The 18,600-nt window shown below is 36.2% G+C and overlaps 2 protein-coding genes across 3 annotated transcripts in view; one reads left to right on the plus strand and one right to left on the minus strand.

The window, feature by feature from the left end:
* LOC126920983 (protein shuttle craft) overlaps positions 1–18,000 on the plus strand; it is a 219,593-nt gene extending 201,593 nt beyond the window's left edge. Inside the window, exon 11 of the mRNA XM_050732051.1 lies at positions 17,991–18,000. The gene's annotated coding sequence lies outside the window, so the exon portion shown is untranslated. The remainder of the gene's footprint in view (positions 1–17,990) is intronic.
* The window catches only part of LOC126921005 (lachesin-like), a 256,734-nt gene that overhangs the window by 93,379 nt on the left and 144,755 nt on the right, over positions 1–18,600 (minus strand). The gene's annotated exons all lie outside the window — the stretch shown is intronic.

Below are 18,600 nucleotides of genomic sequence, written 5' to 3' on the forward strand. Positions count from 1 at the left end.
CATAGCGGAAAAGTCGTGCACACGGGATTGCTTGCGGGCTATTGTGCGATACAAGGTGACGTTAACCAGCTTCGTGATTTCCTTGAATATTCATTCGTTCCATACCAAACTAAGCTAGGTACAATGCTTTGATGAATATTGTAAGTGTTTATGCTTTCGCTTCGATATTTAAATGATACTGTAACATTTTAACACGAGTATAAATTCATCGATGGTGACAAAAGCTGCCTTTCAAGAGCAAAAGCATGTATCACTTATGTATAAATTAATATTACAGTAGGCTATGTATCTTTATCTCGGTGTGTACGTGTCGAGTAATTTTCGATATTGGATACTTTGTTCTTATTCGGCATTCAATTAGCTAAGTGTTTTATAATCGATATTTCGAAAGTAAGATAAAACTAAGATAACAGTGCAAAAATTTGTAGAAACTGCTTGCGAGGATCACAAAAAAGAAAAGACGATCGATCGCGCTTCTAGCCCACCACTTAATCTTCTCTCTTAACACGCATAACTCGGAATCAAGATCTGAAATTAGATAGGAATAAATATAATAAAAAAAGAAAAATATATAAATAGAACGTTGTTATACAGGAAAATAAGATAACTAAGATAATTACAATCTCTATAGGTTTCAAATCAAACGATAATTTTCAAAGATTTTAATAATTTCCCAGTCGTTCCTCGGATATATTATTATATATTATTTATATAGATGTTCCGATAGTTATAAACAGAAGTGTGATAAAAAGATAATAGGAAAGAAACGGGTATAATAAGCAGGTGATTAGATATGTTTGAAAAAATATAAAATCGCTTAATATGTAAAGATGAATCGCTTAATATCGTAAATAAATTGCAATCTCAGCTACGATAGTTTTAAACTACACAACGTAACAAATTGTTACGAATTGTTATTTTTACAACCGAGTTCGACGCTGCTTTCATCAGAGATAAAAATGAATGGATTTTTATTTATTTGAAACGCGTCTGTCATCTATGCACTTTCTAAATTTATCTGTTAAAATTGAAAATTGTCTGTAGTCATCGGCCTGTAAAACATCGCGAGATAAATTACAACGTATAAATATTTAAAAAAGTGTATTTCATGGCCATGGACCGATATGAATTTCACATAATAAATTCTCAACCGTCGATGGCAAATATTTAATGCTACGATTAAGCACGGAGCAAGTTACTTATTTAGTTATTTGAGCGATATAGGGAGGATATTGGCGGTGGATTATAATGGCAATTGATAGCTTTGAAATCTCATTATCGACGTAATAGACTAGCTTTTCCAGGGAAGAATGGTGGATCGTAGACGTCAAGGTGAGGGAGAAAGGAATCCGGTAGAAGGATTTCACCTATGAATATCTGTGAAAATAGATATTTCAACTATTTAACTATGTTTCTTAGTAAACGATATTTTGTACATGGCGATTTTCAACGTTATATACGTTCTTGTATGTTAAAATTGAAAGAATCTATGATCAGATTGAAGATTAACGATAACAAAATAAAAGATTTCGATAAATTAATCGCTGCTAGTTTTATTAGTTATTGTAATAAATAATTTGATCGTGTTACTTCTTTCAAATATACAAGGAACGATAACAATTCATACTTTTCTGAAAAGGAAAAAAAAATATATATAAGATACGTAAAATATACAAAATATGAGTAACATATATCGATATAACGTAAATCGATAAGACAAAATATATTCATAACAGCGAAAGTAAAAATAGAAAGGAAGAAAACAAATAGGATACGAAATTTCTCGCATCGAGGTATGTATTTACTCGGAACGAACAAGAAGTTGTTGTTGTTGTTACGAGCACGCAGAATGAATCGTCACGAAACACAGTATGCATGCAGAAACGCAATATAACGCAGTTTTCTACGGCGACGCTCGGTAAGGGAACGCGAAGGTAAGAAATGGAGAAGATTATCTTGCGGTTGCGATTACTTTGGCTTCCTTCCGACGTATCGTGTTGTACGTACGGGACACGAAGGAGATGCGACTGTGTTCATCGATCAATGCAAAACGTTCTACGTCGTTTCGAACGTTATTGCCAGCCTTTCAAAAATTAATGTCTCACTAGGGAGAATACTCGAGTAAGAAATGCAACTTCGTCCATACCAAATTATCGATCTGTTTCGTTCTTTTACATCGCCGTTTATTTAAAGGACTCGAAGAAAATATGACGCTTCAACGTGATATATTAGTAAGAATTTTTTAGCTTAAAAGAAATAAATGTGTGTAATAAATATGGCGCATTTATTATTTCGAAGCGTGTTTTCTTATTAAGTCGTTCTTAATTTTTCTCCTTACCTCCGTTTTTACAAAACAGCGAAGAACACATCCGCTGCAATTTTTCAATAAAACAGGTGTCCCCTTTTTTGTCAATAACACATTTTCTTCTTTGAGTAAAATCCATATAAAGACCATATAATAAAGTACGTAATTTACGATAAAATAATGGAGTTTCTAAATCGTCAAATAACTCGATAGTATATATAATAATAATTTCGTACGATTTTGAAAATTGAAAACAGTTTTTACTTAAATCGCTTGCTTCTTCGGTATACGTATATACGTATACATTTAGCGATCTATGAAACGGTCAGAAACGTGGTTTGATGGCATTTTACGGATTTCTTAGAACTTTATCTTAGCGTCTTTTCTAGACTTTTAAGTTTTAGATATACATGTGTATGCCTTTGAACCGAAATAGTCCGAGTTCCGAACTGATCCTTCCCAATCTCTTCTAGTTGCCTGTTTGTCTCAAATTCCGTATCGCGTAGAAACCGCTTTAAACGTGCAAAAAGGAAACGCGAATGAAATCGCATTTTCTGTTATTTCGAATATGCTTTTCCCATCTATTATAAATAACGAAATACGTTTCTCTGATGAACGAGGAATATTCCACTAAATAAATACTCTATCGATAACCGTATTTCACGGTGTTATTTCGTATAATACACGAATCACATTGCATTATCGGTACTTGTTAAAATTTGTTAAAATTTCTCCCTCGAGAATATTCAATTCTTTACACTTGAAATTCTATCCACTCGAGAAGGAATATCGTAATCGATTATAATTTCTGAATGGAATTTGAAAATCAGTAACTAACGATTCGTATAGATTATTTACGTTACGACGAGATACAAATAAAACTGTACGAATAAAAGGAAAATAAAAATGTACACGCGTTACTTTTAAATAATAGAACGTAAAAGAGCGTGAAAACAGTTTTATTTCTAGCCACACTGTTGGAATACCGGATGCAAAAGTCCCATCGACTGATACGTACATACACGTACAAGCTACTAAAAGCGTACTACGTATTCCGAGTATAAAGAGATAAACATCCGTGCTCTCGACCAGCAAACAAAACTTTTACAATAATTCCATGGAGAATTAGTCGTCGAACGGTCGCGCTACGCCTTTCCAAGGCTATCGCCTTTACTCAACGTACGTATCTTTGGTAACCCTGTTGCCACATCCAGCTCCTTGCTACTTCCGCTGGCTGTACGCTACACATCCGTTTCCGCCCTCCCCGGAATCAATGGCAGATAACTATGACGTTGCGTTACGATCGCGTGATTAATTGAAAATTTAATTAGATGGCGCGGCGATCGGCGATATTCGCGTGGCCGAGTATTCAAATTGAAACGTATCAGAACTTGTGGTATGTTCGACGTTCGCCTTTTTCCCAGAGAGCGCGAGGGATCCGCAAACACAAAGCAGCGGCGGTTGCAGAAAACGTGGAAGAGACGGCCGGTAATGCCAGAGCCGCACTTATTTGTCGGTTTAATTAAACGCACTTCTTTCTCGTTCGACGAGTATTTTCGTTTTCGTTCGACGTTCGTTCCCCTCCTCCTTCTCTCTCTTGGCTTTCGCTGCCTCGTTATCCTTCCTACCCTATTTCATCTCTCCGCCTTCTTACCGTTCGACCCTCTCAAATTCTCCGCCCGTACTGGATTTATATCCCCGTCGGTCGCGGTATTCGTTAGAAGCATTAAGCTTTAATTTCGCCGAGAACTCGTGCCTTCTTTGCTCTTTCTATCTCCTTCCTTCTTTCTCCTCTGCTTCTTCTCTTCTCCATTTTTCTCACTCGTTACCACTCGCGGAATCTACTCGTACCGTATTTTCTTCCCGACGTACATAATCATTTCAGCGTCGCTGTTTACCATATGGCACCCGTTTGTCCAAAGTTTGGTTTCCACCTATGTATTCCTAAGTTAACGATAAAACTCGGTTACGAGTAAAGCGTTGCGGTAGACGTTCGAAACGACATAAATTGTAATATATACGTATATTACAAGTATACGATGAATTTGAGAAAACGATCTCTCAAACAATTACGAATTGAAACGTTAATCGAGTTTTAAATTTTCCATCGCTTTGTTCGTAAATACGTGCGATCTGTTATTACTTAAAACGATACTTTACTTTGCTTACAAGGGACATCGCTCGAGTACGATCTACCGACTTTGATCAAATTTTACAGTTACGTAATGACTTCTTTTTTCATCCATCGTCGTCCATATTCACGGGGTGAAAATAGCCCTCAAGGGTCGGTATTTTTCAGGTCAGGTCCTGTTTTCTCGATTCTCTCGGAAACTATAGGAGATAGAGGAAGGAATGTCGTCAATGAAGAAATCTCGTGCTTTTGAGCGAGAGATATAGCCGTGTAAGCAGATATTAAAAAACATCGCTTGTTCGAACAATAACGTATTAAAAATTCGTCATCCACGAGTCGTCCACGTTTTCCAAAAGATCTCGTATTTTTTCTACCTGTCGTATAAATTCCATTATGTCCTTTTTCCTCTCCCCCTTTTACGTCTGATTAGAATATAAACCGAATATCGCGAGTCATCACAATCGAATTCGGCAAATTGTGTCTTCTTATTGGCCGACCAAAGTACACCGAAGAATAAATTTCTTTATAAAACTATCTCGTGATATATACTTTATTCGCCCTCTTACGCTGTACCGTAAGCATGCTTCATCTGCATGCAGATTAAAAACCTGAAACGAAACAACGTGGCGATGGTTCTAATTTTGTCATCTGTACGGACGCCGCATCAGAAAATGGGAAGCAGGAGTTGGATTTGTTTCGCGAAGAGGGTGAAAATTTCGAGGATGTCGAAAAGGGAGAACAAGGAAATTAAGTAACTGGGTCAAACCCGATAGCGAATGCGTCGTTAACGAGCAGCCAATCGATAACAAGGAAATGTCAAAAAGGTGAAAACGTCTGTCACTTAGTTCTGCACAGGCTGTCGTTACTTTTCAGCTGGATAATCCTACGCAATTACTGGCGACGCGGCGGTTCTTCGAAAATACTCGATTGGGAGCGTATCAGTAACTAATTGCATCGAACGATATATCTGATAAAAATAGAAAGCTGACAGGCTATAGTTTGTACAAGTCTGAAAAGCCAGATTTATACGTTATTTTCGTATTGGGTTAAGTGTTTTAATATTTAATTGATACAACGATGAAAGGAGAAAAGTAAATAAATATTTAAATAAATCGACTAACTATTATTTATTAATTACTTGTTAAAAATAGTTACATAAATCAATTTTAACGATTGATCAACGATTAATACAACGTAAATTATTTAATTACAGGTTGTCGATCGGTATTCTCGATATTATTATCGAATGATCGTTTATCGAACAGCTTAATTTGATTCAAACATGTCAGAATTTTCAACTGTATTCTGTAAATAAGGAAGTCCAAGTATAGTCTGTTAGCGGTGATTCGTTGGAATGCAAAATAAGTTCATTATAGACTATATCGTATTCGTGTATTCGTTGATCTAATAATTAGGTGTTGGGAGGAGAACCGAAGAGAAGAACGTTGACACGTTTGTAACACTGTGATTACGGTAAAGATGGAATAGGAAAAGAGGGAAAACGAAGAAGAGCAAGTAGGTAAGTAGTCACCTACTTCCGGTTTTACGGTTCCGCGATAAGTGGTAGTCGTCAGACTGCACGGTGCTCGCGCTTTCATAATAATCGAGTCTCTAGAAATGAAAGTACCAACTGCGTTTGCCCGATGCGTCGTACATTTTTGTCACTTTCTCACGAGATCTCCGTTAATTTTTCATTGATCGTATTAACTATATAACAACTTGATTTCACTGACAAGTTTCAAATACGTAGAATGATAAATTAATTTCAGCGTAGTCCGAATATCAACAAAGATATACGCAAAGATAAATGAAAACTTATTCTCTTAACATGGTTAATCTGGCTTGGCGTTGCCGCTGTTATACCTTCGAAAGCGAATTTATCAGTTATTTAAAACGAAAAGTCGCTTCACTTTGACGAATAGCGAATACCGTTGAGTCGAAGGTGTTCGGATGTTTTATAGATTTTATCGAATTAAATCGACTATGAGTATCTTCGATATTTCGATCGTTTTATATCGTTGTAATAACAATTATTATTATTCGATAAAATAAAAATTCCAAAGTAATTTTTACTTTAGCCGTTTAAACGAAGAATAAGATGTTCTCTCTGGGCAGATAGTCGCACCTTTCTTGTAAAAGTCAATTTTATAATTCTATTAAGACGAAATTAAAGAATCGAATGCAGAAACGTTGTCAACGAAATTATCGATATCCTCGTGTCCGATGGAAATATTTTTCTAAAAATTTATGCACGGATGCCACGCATCGAAATAATAAACGTACTTTTTTCTCAATTACTCGAAACTATACATTAAAATATTAAATATTATCGAATATTATAAATAGAAAATAGTGTCGAAGAATGTACGATAAAATATCCGAAGCGTAGTAGTAACGATGTCTAGTATATCGATGTAAAATATATCATTATTACGTAAACACGAACTGCATATTCCGAATATTTAACATACAACTAGGGTCTTCAAAAATGTATAGAATTGCACTATATATGAAAAAAATATAAAGTAAATACCAAAATCCGTTGTAGGCAGTTTAATAATGATAATGTAGTATCTATCTTATTTCGCGTGGAGGATCTTTATTAGTTCGGCTATTCTTCGTCGTAACGACGAAAAATGAACTTAATGTTCGTATCGATGCGATGTTCATATATCGAATATAAGTTGATTTTACGATAATCCTATTTGCCGCTAGTATACTGTTAATGTAATTACAGGCTCGTGGTGCGCTCGACGTATTATATAATTATGTCGATTGCTGATTCTTCTACAGACTGACCACAATTTCCAACTATCGATGGTGAAATCGATAAAGCGTGAAATTGAAATTTCAATTCGACCCGATGTCGAACCCCCCTGTACAGATCAGTGCATCGAGAAACTGCGTGAAATTATACACGAGGTTTTTACGACGGGACCCTGACTCGACTAGAAAGAAAAAATTAATCTTCTTCCAAGTTGTAAAAATAAAATGGCTTCGCGATCGGCCAGGCAACTAATTTGAAAATGTAACAGCCACGGTGCCAGAACTTTTGTCGGAATGGTAAGATAATTGGGCAGGTTTTCTACGCTTTGGCAAATGAAAATTTCACTCCCGTTCCATGGAAGAATAAAGACTAACTTTAATTGCCGTAGAAGCGCGTGTGTATAGGCCGCTTAATTATATCTTGATTAACGTAATCAAAATTGCCGAAGAAAATTCACGTTGAACGATATTTAAAGTAAAATCGAACGTTGATTAACGTTTAATATTTATCGATATTATGTAATTAAAATAAAGCTGTCACACGTGTGCGACATGTAATACCGTTCTTTATAATGGGCATAACGAACATTGACGATTTAAGACTCGCACGAGCACCGATTTTAGTTCGCGTCGTACAATTACACTGTACTTCTCCGGCAGAGTTTAAAGATACAATTCAATTAATTAAACCAAGTCTAATTTAGCTTGATTAAGCTAACGATGTCTAATGTAGTTTAACGTAATTGCTCGAGCAAGGGAGACTTCGTTGTCTTTTATTCTATCGATCTTTCATCTCGCACCTCGACCTCCTTCGTGCCAGTCTTCGAACGGTTCCCTAGTAAAATGCGAAAGCCTTATTTGAATATGTATTATCACATTAGCGATGTAGGTCTTCGAAACCCGAATATAATATGTTAATTGACGTTTAAGCGATCTCCGGAACACTACTACTTTGTTCGACCCTCGTTAAATGCTACCAGACTTCTTTCATTTCCTTCGGATGCCACAGGTCTTGGTTACAAATTACAACCTTGCTTTAATTACTTTAATTACTTTAATTATCTGCTCTCGTAGTCGGAGCACATGTCTACTTTTAAACATCATTTAGTTCCGTCTCGAACGTTTCTCGCGTATTCGTATGATAACGGAATGCTCGAAAATTGACTACGAAATAATTCCTATGACTGTAAATGTTGCTATAAAAAATGTTGCCAAGATGAGCATGGGAGTAGACGAAAGTTATGTAACAACTTTATACGTTCGATGCTGACATTTTAACGGCGGTACACATCAACCGGAATCCTATATGAAATAATTTATCTTATCTATCTTATCTATCGAATTATGCGATCTACGAACCTAAAATGGAAGCACTTTTTGATAACACGCGCAAAAGGGATATTAATGAGCTTGGACAACCAATCGCGCACCTAGACAGATGTCCGTATCAATCTATATGCATAGATCGTATAAGTACTTCTTGCGTGGAAAACGAACGAAAACAGTATACCCCAGCAGTACACAGCGAATACCCCATAGCTGTGCTCTTCGTATTTAAAGAATATTTTTAATCCGAACGAATTATGAAATTTCTAATGCACATGGTAATAAAACACATGTATCTTTTTCTGAATTTTAACTATATACTATCTCCAGCTGATCTGTGACGCATCAAACGAGAAGTTTTCTTTAATCGCGATGCAACGCTAAGTGAAATGAGTTGTAATATCGAATCGTGTAAGCTTGCGCTTTATTAAAAACCGCGATGTATAACGCAGAAGATAAAATAAAATGACCGAGATGTGATATAAAATCTATATATAAAATTCTAGGAAATGTGACACGAATTCAGAAATAAAAAGAATTTGGAGTTTGAAAAATCGAAGAAAAATAATAGTAGATACGCTACACGTGCTACTTACGCTTCGCTAGGTTTCTGCTTTTCGATTCGCTAGACTTTCGGTTTAACCTGATCATTTTGTAAAATGTTGCATATCGCCTGTATAGTAAACGCAGAAAATGCGAAGCTCACGTGACATACGACAAGGAGATTAGAGCAAGAGATTGAAATTTGCGGTGTCTTTGGTTGGGCAAAATTATAGAACATCCGACCCATTTTCCATTCTCACTATCGTTATCGGTAGTTATTCGACCATCTAATTTAATTGACTTGTATCGATATTAGCGCGTTTAACGAATTTGATTCAAAGGATGACATTGATAAAATAGCGAGATTATCGAATGATTACTAGTTGTGATTACTAGTGTCGTATGTGTCGAAAATTTCTCTACTATTACAAGATATATCTACGTTCCTTTAGACGAAACGATAATTTTTCATCCGTCTTAATGGCGATTATGCTGGCAAAAAGGAAAGGGCATACGTATGTGTAATAAAAATTGAACGAAAGAGCAGAGAATGGGGTGGCTGTTGTATCAATGGACTATATCGAATGTACGCCTGCAAGCTGTAGAAAATGAATGGCGAAACGCGAATACAAGATGAATTTCGAAAGATTCGGTCTTAAAAATTGATAGGTTTCAATCACGTACTGTATTTCACAGAGTGTTCTGTCGCTATTGGAGATTGCTTCGCTCGACTACACAGTAACAAAAGATACAGTTATAAAATTTTATTTCTCTGAATATTGGAGAGCGGAGCTATCGAGATAGGAAAATTCCGATGAAAATACTCGATCTTTAAAATCTAATAGATCGATAATCAAGTCGATCAAATGTCCTGTTTTATTTTTTATACTTATCCCATCCTATAAGCTCTTTCACCGTTTTAAATATCCCGCGACGAATCTAAATTATCGAAAGAGAATATAAACTAACGATAAGATCGGTTGCCGATAAATGCCATTAATTTTTTAGGATATAATAATAAGAGGATTCTTACGTTTCGCTCGGTTCGAAACTTTTCCGTAGAACTGCTCAACGAAACCGTTTAATTAGCTTCAAACGCGCGTTTCTTTCAAACAGAGAGCAAAGAAATTCATAATCGTTTCCTTGCTAATCGATATAGCGTATACTTGACACTCTCTCGCTAACCAATCGCGAGTAATTATTTTCGTTGCAATTAAAATCGCTTGCCCCGCTGAAATCCAACGTGACTGGTTCTGACAACAACTATTTCGCTGGAACAATATCGATAACTCGCTTAGATCGGTAGAGCGCGAAAGGGAAACGTATTGTTGAAATTTAATTAAAACCAATTTCGAGCACCACTCAAAGACGAGTGGTCTTACATTGACTCTAACCATCTTCGGCCAAGAGTCTCTGTTGTCCGCTAACGATGGCAAAAAACGAGATCTAGTGGCTAATTAGCAGACCTTCGGTCGTTCGGAAAAAAGCGATGTATAAGCCGGATTTCTCGTGTAAACTTTAATATTTCCCCAGGTCAAGAAGAATAAAACCGATATTCTCTCTGAAAAATTATAGGGAGCGTCGAATATTTCATTTAACGCGATCTTCCATTTAATACGTGTCGCTTAAAATATTATTTGCTGCGCGCTACTAATTAACCGCTAACTGAATTAATGGAAATAATTTAGGGTGAGCGAAATTTCAAAGTAGAATTATAGCGATGCTGACACGAGAAATCCGATTAAATAGAAATAGATAGAAAAATAATAGACACAAATTCAATAGGTATAGTAATCATTTTACGCGAATTTCGAGTATAGAGCATTGTGCTTTACAGCTTTGTCTTTAAAATAATGCAGGCACGTGTAGGCCTAAATTCTTGACGATTAAAGATGAAAGATTAATTCGATGAAAATAAAGACAAATCTTTCCGTTGTGATTTTTTCAAAAGAAAAATTCCTAAAGAAAGCTTCCTAATAGACTTTCCCACAAATTTCTAAATATTTTCTCCAAAGTACTGCTTTTTTTATTATATAATATATATATCACATTCAAATAATTTATTTGAATGTGAAACACAATGAACTTACCTTCTCTATGTTATTGTTAAAATAAGAATAATCGATTAATTGAAATAATTAATTGTTTCAAATTGCTATTTTTTTGCATTATTTCAAATAAAATGTGCCCAAACATGGTTACATCGTACTCCGATTCATATCATTTTCAACAACGCTATGAAAATGCAGCCGATTCAACTGCAACAGTATAAATAATGCATAAAAGTTCAAACATACGTTTCCATCGTTTTCACGAAAAAGATCCTACACTTTAGAGCCACAATGTGTACGTATAATACCGCGAGAAATTAACTCACGAAACTCCTACAATATTTTCAGCGAACTAACAAACAGCGAGCTTAAACCGAAATCGAAACAAATCATTCGCCAATTTGTATCGACGTTCGACCATGAAACGCCAATTTTCGTGGTTACGCAAGTAGTTACTTGCCCGCCCTTTCGCGTCTAAGCTACACACGAATGCGTGCCATGCGCCTGTACGAGAGAATTTCGGTGAACAGCGTTTTTTTCTTTTTTTCTTTTTTTTTTTTTTTTTTTTTTTGTTGGAAAGTATTAGCAACCGCCTGTTTTTCGAACGACCATCGATCCGGGGCGTCGAAGCTGCGTCGAAGCTGCGTCGAACAGAATGAGGCAGGCACAGTCTTGCGTAACGAACTGAGCCACGCCGGCACAAATAATGGAGGTTTTGTTTGGCGAACGGGGTAATTCGTTTATCTCCTTTTTCCAGCAATCCAGCGGCCGAACAACGCTGGGCTCCGGTACAGAAACAGAGCAGGGGGATTGTCCAGCTTCGAATCAAACGGAATTACGTGCATTCGTTTCATCTGATCGTAAACAGTTACGTGTTAACAAACGCATGTTTGTCGGAAGCGGCGGAAGAGAAAAAGATAAAGATGAAAGGAGGGATCCGGAGAATCGATAGATAGTTGAGCCAATTGAACAAAGAAATGAACGATCGACGAAGAGAATCGTTTGCGAGAAGGGAAAAAGTAATGGATTGATAAAGCAAAGATAGGAACGTTGGAAGGAAAAATGAGGTAGAGATATATCGTATAAATTATTGCGAGCTGCTGCGTGACGATTCAATCGGGATACGATTAGAGTTTTCTTTTAAATAAATTTTTTACGCAGCGATCGTTTCAACCGGAAGTTAAATATACGGTCACGTTCGTTCATTTCGTAGACTTAAAAAAAGAGTCATTTTTTATTTAAATAAAGAATATATAACATACAATATGTTTATATATAAACAATATATAATACAACAATAATATGTTTATTTCCTAACGTATACAGGAATAATAAAGCCATTGTTAAAAGTTTCTAACATTGAAGAGAAATTTTGTATAATCTCGTAGTGTTATTTATGAATATTATAAAAAAAAAAAGAAAAAAAATCGGTGTGCTTAACGGTACAAATACTTGAAAATTAATTAAAATTATTGAAAAAGAATAGTTAAAATGTAAATTTATAGCGTCGTTTAAGATAAAATTTTCCTTTAATCCAGAAATATTTTGAGATAACATTGTAAATTAAATTTTCTATAGAAATTTCTTTGAGTCTTGTATTGTACATTAACGAGTTTTCGTCTTGAATCAACAAGCGAACCTTCACGGCGTGCTACATATTAACGTGTTCGATATTATACGTAAGTGCTCCAACTATTCGCAACCATCAAAGATGTTATCAAAGTTATTGATATTCTATTATGGTCGTGACAGCAGTTTCGTTACAAAGCTTACCAAACTCGAATATTTCCATTAATATTAGCGATTGTTACACAAACTAAGCTTTAAATTACACATATTTTGCGTCGGTATATTTCACACACATTTTCGGCGTAATTATTTCATAAAGCTAAGATTATATTAATAAAACACAGGCTCGTGAACGTGTTCGGACATTTGTTTCGAAATACCTTTGAAGAATGTCCCGTATAACGTCCGATAACAAGGAAAATAGTAATTAAACGATAGAAAATCACAAAACACAGAAACATTTATTCGTTCGTTCGTTAATAAATATACGAATCTTGCTAACGATAAGACTAAGACTCGCTAACCGGAGAATCAACATCTAAGACATTCGCAATCGCTCGTCGCATCGTATCATCCACCGCGGACGTCGTAATTTCATAGGAATAAAGTCCTTGGCGACGACGGTTACGAAGCGATAAGGCTATCGCAAATCTTTTTATTCCGGAGAGGACCGTTCTATATTATAATCTGTACTCGTTTCGCTATATAGTCGACGGTGCTTCGCAAAATGTCACTCTGGAGCTGTGATTAATATGCGGCTTATTGGTGAATTGCAGTCATGTGTGCGCCCTTGGTGGCATATTCACGTACCCGCGACTGTGAGGTAGTTGCAAAGCGGTTCGAATTTCTCTCTCCGTCTCTCTCCCTTTCGTTTTGTCCCTGGCTCCTTCCTCGCTCTGTCATCCGACTGTCTCTCTTTCCGTTTTCTATATACACGAGGGCACTGGTGTGTGTACGGGTACGTCGCGTCGTATCGTTTTGGACGTAGCACGGACATTTGCTGACTGGCGTTTGGTCGAGATTACCCGGTCCAAACCCACGGTTTTCCTCTCTCTTTCTCTCTCTCTCTCTCTCTCTCTCTCTCTCTCTCTCTCTCTCTCTCTCTCTGAATTACAGCAAGTCCAATTTACAAGCATCGGTACGAAACGAATGCAAAAATGAATTGGACGTCATGAGCGACTGACCAGCCGAGGACCGATGCGAAAAAAGGGACACAATGCGGCGCGCGAGCGGACCAAGAGAGAATCCTGGCCGCGAGTAGTCCTACCCACTAGTTTTTAGATTGCCATATGTATATCGTTCTTCGTCTTTCTTCGCTTTAGTACTATTTGAGAGGATAATATCGTTGCTTACGCATTATTACATCATCTTATGCTACATACAAAGGAGGAGATAATTAAGACACGCTGATTGCTAAAATGGCGTTAAATTCAGATCCTTGTTAATGTCGTCTCGTTTTGTTAATAATGAACTATTAGGCGATACTGTGAAATTTACGAGTTCATATTGGTAAGAGTTGGTAGCGACTATTGAGTGTTATATCCGGAAACTCGGAGGGTTTCGTTTATGCCACGGTCAAGAACAGTCGCTATTTTTGAGAAATAAAATTTTAACTCGGACGGTACGTGAGAAATTTAACCTATTTTCAACGGTATGTTTTTTCAACTTCTTCGCCTCGCTCCGTCCATAGTTTAATAGCCGAAACCTTGTCATAACAGCCTGTTTCATTATCTTTGTAAAGCTGTTTTTTCGTAGCGAGCGTGTCCTCTTATATTCATTTCAAGATAACGTCTCTGGCTGAAATCATTAAAGAAGACATTTCCTTTTTATGAATTACGGACACGGTGAAATGTGCGGAAAAGGCGGTCTGCTGTCTTATCTGCGAGACAAAATAGGTCTGCAAGCCGTTCGAAAGGATGGATACGTTAGCGCGCCGCGAATTACGAGCGCTATGAACAGCGTGTCGAATTCTTTCTAATTTAGAGTCAGCAGCTATCGTACGAATCTCGAGGATCGAACCTTTATAATATTTTACTTCGATCAGTTGCACAGGCAATTTGTTGCCTATTTGAATATAGATTTGTTCCTTATTTAACAATTAGTTCTTTGCCTTGCGTTTGAAGGATTGTACGTAATTCTCACTCTATTTCAATTGTCTCAAGCTTTCAGCGAAAATGATTTAATTTTCTTTCTTTAATGAAATTTATATCCGACATTTTGTACTATGCACGAGGAAAGTTTCTCCTATACCTGCTTTTAATTAAAATTATACTTACAGTCTATCCAAGTGTGTATAATAACATAACACGCTCCTTTTTCGACATTTATATGAAATGTAACATGTATATATATATATATATATCTTCGCATTTATACGAAAAATAGTTTTGACCTTTTAACGGAATTAATTCATTTTAGAGAGATAGACGCGCGTTATAGCAGCCGAACGAATCGAATTTGTTTCGACAACATAGCTAATGTTCAAGTGCTTGTAATCGTATTCGTGATCGTGATCCACTCGTGTAACAACGTTGTTGCGACCTATCAACTAAGTGGCGATCAGCCAGGTTGCAACTGTTCGATCGAGATCGCGAACCTTGAACGATATTAACGTTCAAGATGCAGGTAGATTAAGGTAGATTAAGGTAGATTAAGGTCTGTTAAGCTGGTGTTTAGTAGGTTTGTTTGAACTGTTTATTTGGTATAAACGGAAGATATACCGATGGCACAGAAATCCTAGCTACCAACGTTGATCCAGCGAAGCCTCGGAGAAATTACAATCACGGCTTAACGAAATAGCAGTCTTGTTGAGAACATGGAAAATTGAAGTTAATGTGGCCAAGTCAGTGCATATTACAATTTACAATTCGAATAAGAACTTGCCCGGCAGTTATTTGTTATTTGTATAAATTGTTATTACATAGAACGAATGTGTTGAAACGAATCTGAACGTACGTCTGCCCTATATGGAGAATGACGCGTGATTGAAATTTAATGATTATCGAAAAGCGTCAGAACACGATGGCACGACGAGTCTTAAACGCAGTCTGGTATATACCGAACATCGCCTGTTAAAGAAATAACAGGCTCGGCGAACGCTGCGACAAAAGGCCTGAATCCCATACAGACTGCCTGGCAACGAACCTGATAGCTGATAGATCTTCGTAACGAAGACTACCAACTAGGTTTGATTAAAATAACAAATTAATATACGATAAATCTGCATCGCTCCGTGACACGCCACTGGGCGTTGTACACACTTAGTGGCACGTGTCGTATATCAAAGTTGATGATTAATATCTTCGCTCGATAGATTGCGCAAGAAGGAAGTGAACGAAAAAAGAAACTTTACACGAACGTTACGAACGTATTGTTACACTCAGAACGAAATTGCTTGCCCTGTGTTAGTATTTGCGTTAATTTTCTTAGAATCGTTCGGGTCGTTGAATAAAGATTAACGTATGCGTTACTTTATACGGACTATGTTTTTTACGAGTAACGATGATATTTCTATATCTACATATTTTGGATCGTACGTACAGGCAACAATAGATGGTAACAGTAAATGGAAACTATAAAATACATACGCGCATATAGAATTTTAATAAACGAACGCAAATAACTCTTTCGCTGTTTTTACAGCTACGACACATACATTTTCGTACGAAACATAGAGGCAACAATTCGGGACAATTAGTAAGGAACGAGGGCAGATGTAAATTGGATATCGTGAGTGACCGATCAATTAGGAATGGATTACGGAACGCTAAAAGAGGAAGCAATAGCGCAACTAAAACGTGGACGAAGAACGTATTAAATTATTTAACCGTGTCTCGGAAATGACCACTAGATTATCGAACACCTAAAATAAAAATCTAAAATGAAACGAATTAGGATAAGATCGAACAGAATAAAATCAATACAGTAGGATACAATCGTGGAATAAAGACTACAGGGAAAGTTCGTAAGTCATATTGATGCATACGTATTAAATAAACGAACATAACGATAACAACCTTTTACGAGAAAACAGTTTCAAAGCTCATTACGTTGTTAATTAACGTCGTTAACGTAACGATTATAACGTTTGTTTGTATATTTGGTTTTGAAATTAAACATGTTTCTTTGTTCTTTTCAAAATTTGACAAATATTGCTCGTAATAATGTTATGGCATTGGATTATATCTTTGACTTTCGTAAAATTTCGTCAATTTGTCGACTATTTTTAAAAGAGTTATAGATTTGGTCCTAGCAGGTTGTCTTCAGTTTCGATCATATCGTACTAAAATTCTTCCGTTTAGCGGTAGAGTGTGCACACGTATCATGATATTCTCCTCTGATCTTCAAATATAATTAAATATAATTTAAGCGACAAGTTTAAGGCAAATTTGAAACTTCCCCGCTGAAATGTTCAAATTCAAAGGTAACTGTAGTAATTATCAAGCTCGTAAACGCGAAACGCGTAACATCGTTTCTCTTTTGTTGGTTCTATTTGTTACGTTGAATGAATTAACCTTGCAATGGTACACGAGTTTGGTGAAAATTTAAAGGGAATAGCGAAAGGGAGTAGGTTAAATACAAAGGAAAAGCTGTACAACACGCAACGACGCACATACCGAGGAAATTGCACGCATTCGATATTCTAATGTTCCGTCGTTTCGACGACGCGACGATTCGAATCCGTGTATATTTTTCGCCGGCTGTACTTTCATAGGTATTTGGTATATGGAACTGGAACGATTCTGACTCACCAAGAATCGAGACGAAACAAACGCGATTTGCAACGAATTGCGATAGAAACGATCGTAATAGTAACGATCGTTCGATTACCTTGTATCACGACGAAGAAAAAATAGCAAACGGTAGATGTATATTCTCGAAGACGAAGGTGTGTTTGTGAACAAACAGAATCCGAACACGATAGCCTATTTAATTTGCATATTTACGTATGTCACGCGCAGGTGGTTACAAGGATGAATCAAATTACATGGTGTCGCACTTGAAATAACGATAATCGCATTAAATAATTTCGCAGCATCAAATTAAACGGGAGGAATTCGAATTAATTACCGGCGATGACCGCGTGTTGAGTGTCACGCGATGAACGTAATAAATAAAATGTACGCCAGTGAAATTTATAGATGATATCAAGGAATGTATTGTTATAACATTATGTAGATGGTATTAAGTGGTAATGAAATACGGTGAATATAATTATCGCGAAGAATACGATCGACGCCATGAATTATGATTTTTCTCCTTTCTTTATTATTTACAATCGCGTCAAACATTGTCATAGATTATTGGCAGCTTAATAGAATGAAAAATTTACGTTGAATCACAAGTTATTGAAAAATTTGAAATATTTCGAACAATCTCGTAATTTTTATTATTTTATTAACGTAGCGTTAGCGTTGCGCGATTCAAAAGATGTCGAACTTTCCCTTTTAAAAAATTAATAACGAATAATTTCTGTATTTAGATTCTTCGTACTCGAAAACTATATAAACGAACATTTTCATTAATTTCCTAATTTTCATATTATTCGGTGACTAAAATCGAGCTTTTCCATATAACGAACAAGAAGACGAGTAGTCTGTTAGGTCCAAAAGTATGATTCCTCCGACGATAGATAAGAAATCCAGAAAATTTTTTAAGAAACCGATAGAATGATCAGTGTGACGTACATGTTTATTGTACATTGAACTCGTTCACGATTATTATACGATTATTATTATTAACTAAACGATAAATATATCGTTTTCGGTGAAACTGGTGTCAAATTTAAGTTCAATACCAATACGTGGAAAGCGATAGAGATGCAAAGTGTACGTCTTTAAAATAATTACATAAATTTTAAATCGATGCTGTTTCTATGATATTAAAAATTATAACGAATTAAACAATCA

The sequence above is a fragment of the Bombus affinis genome, chromosome 10 (genome assembly GCF_024516045.1).
Source record: "Bombus affinis isolate iyBomAffi1 chromosome 10, iyBomAffi1.2, whole genome shotgun sequence".
Taxonomy (NCBI): domain Eukaryota; kingdom Metazoa; phylum Arthropoda; class Insecta; order Hymenoptera; family Apidae; genus Bombus; species Bombus affinis.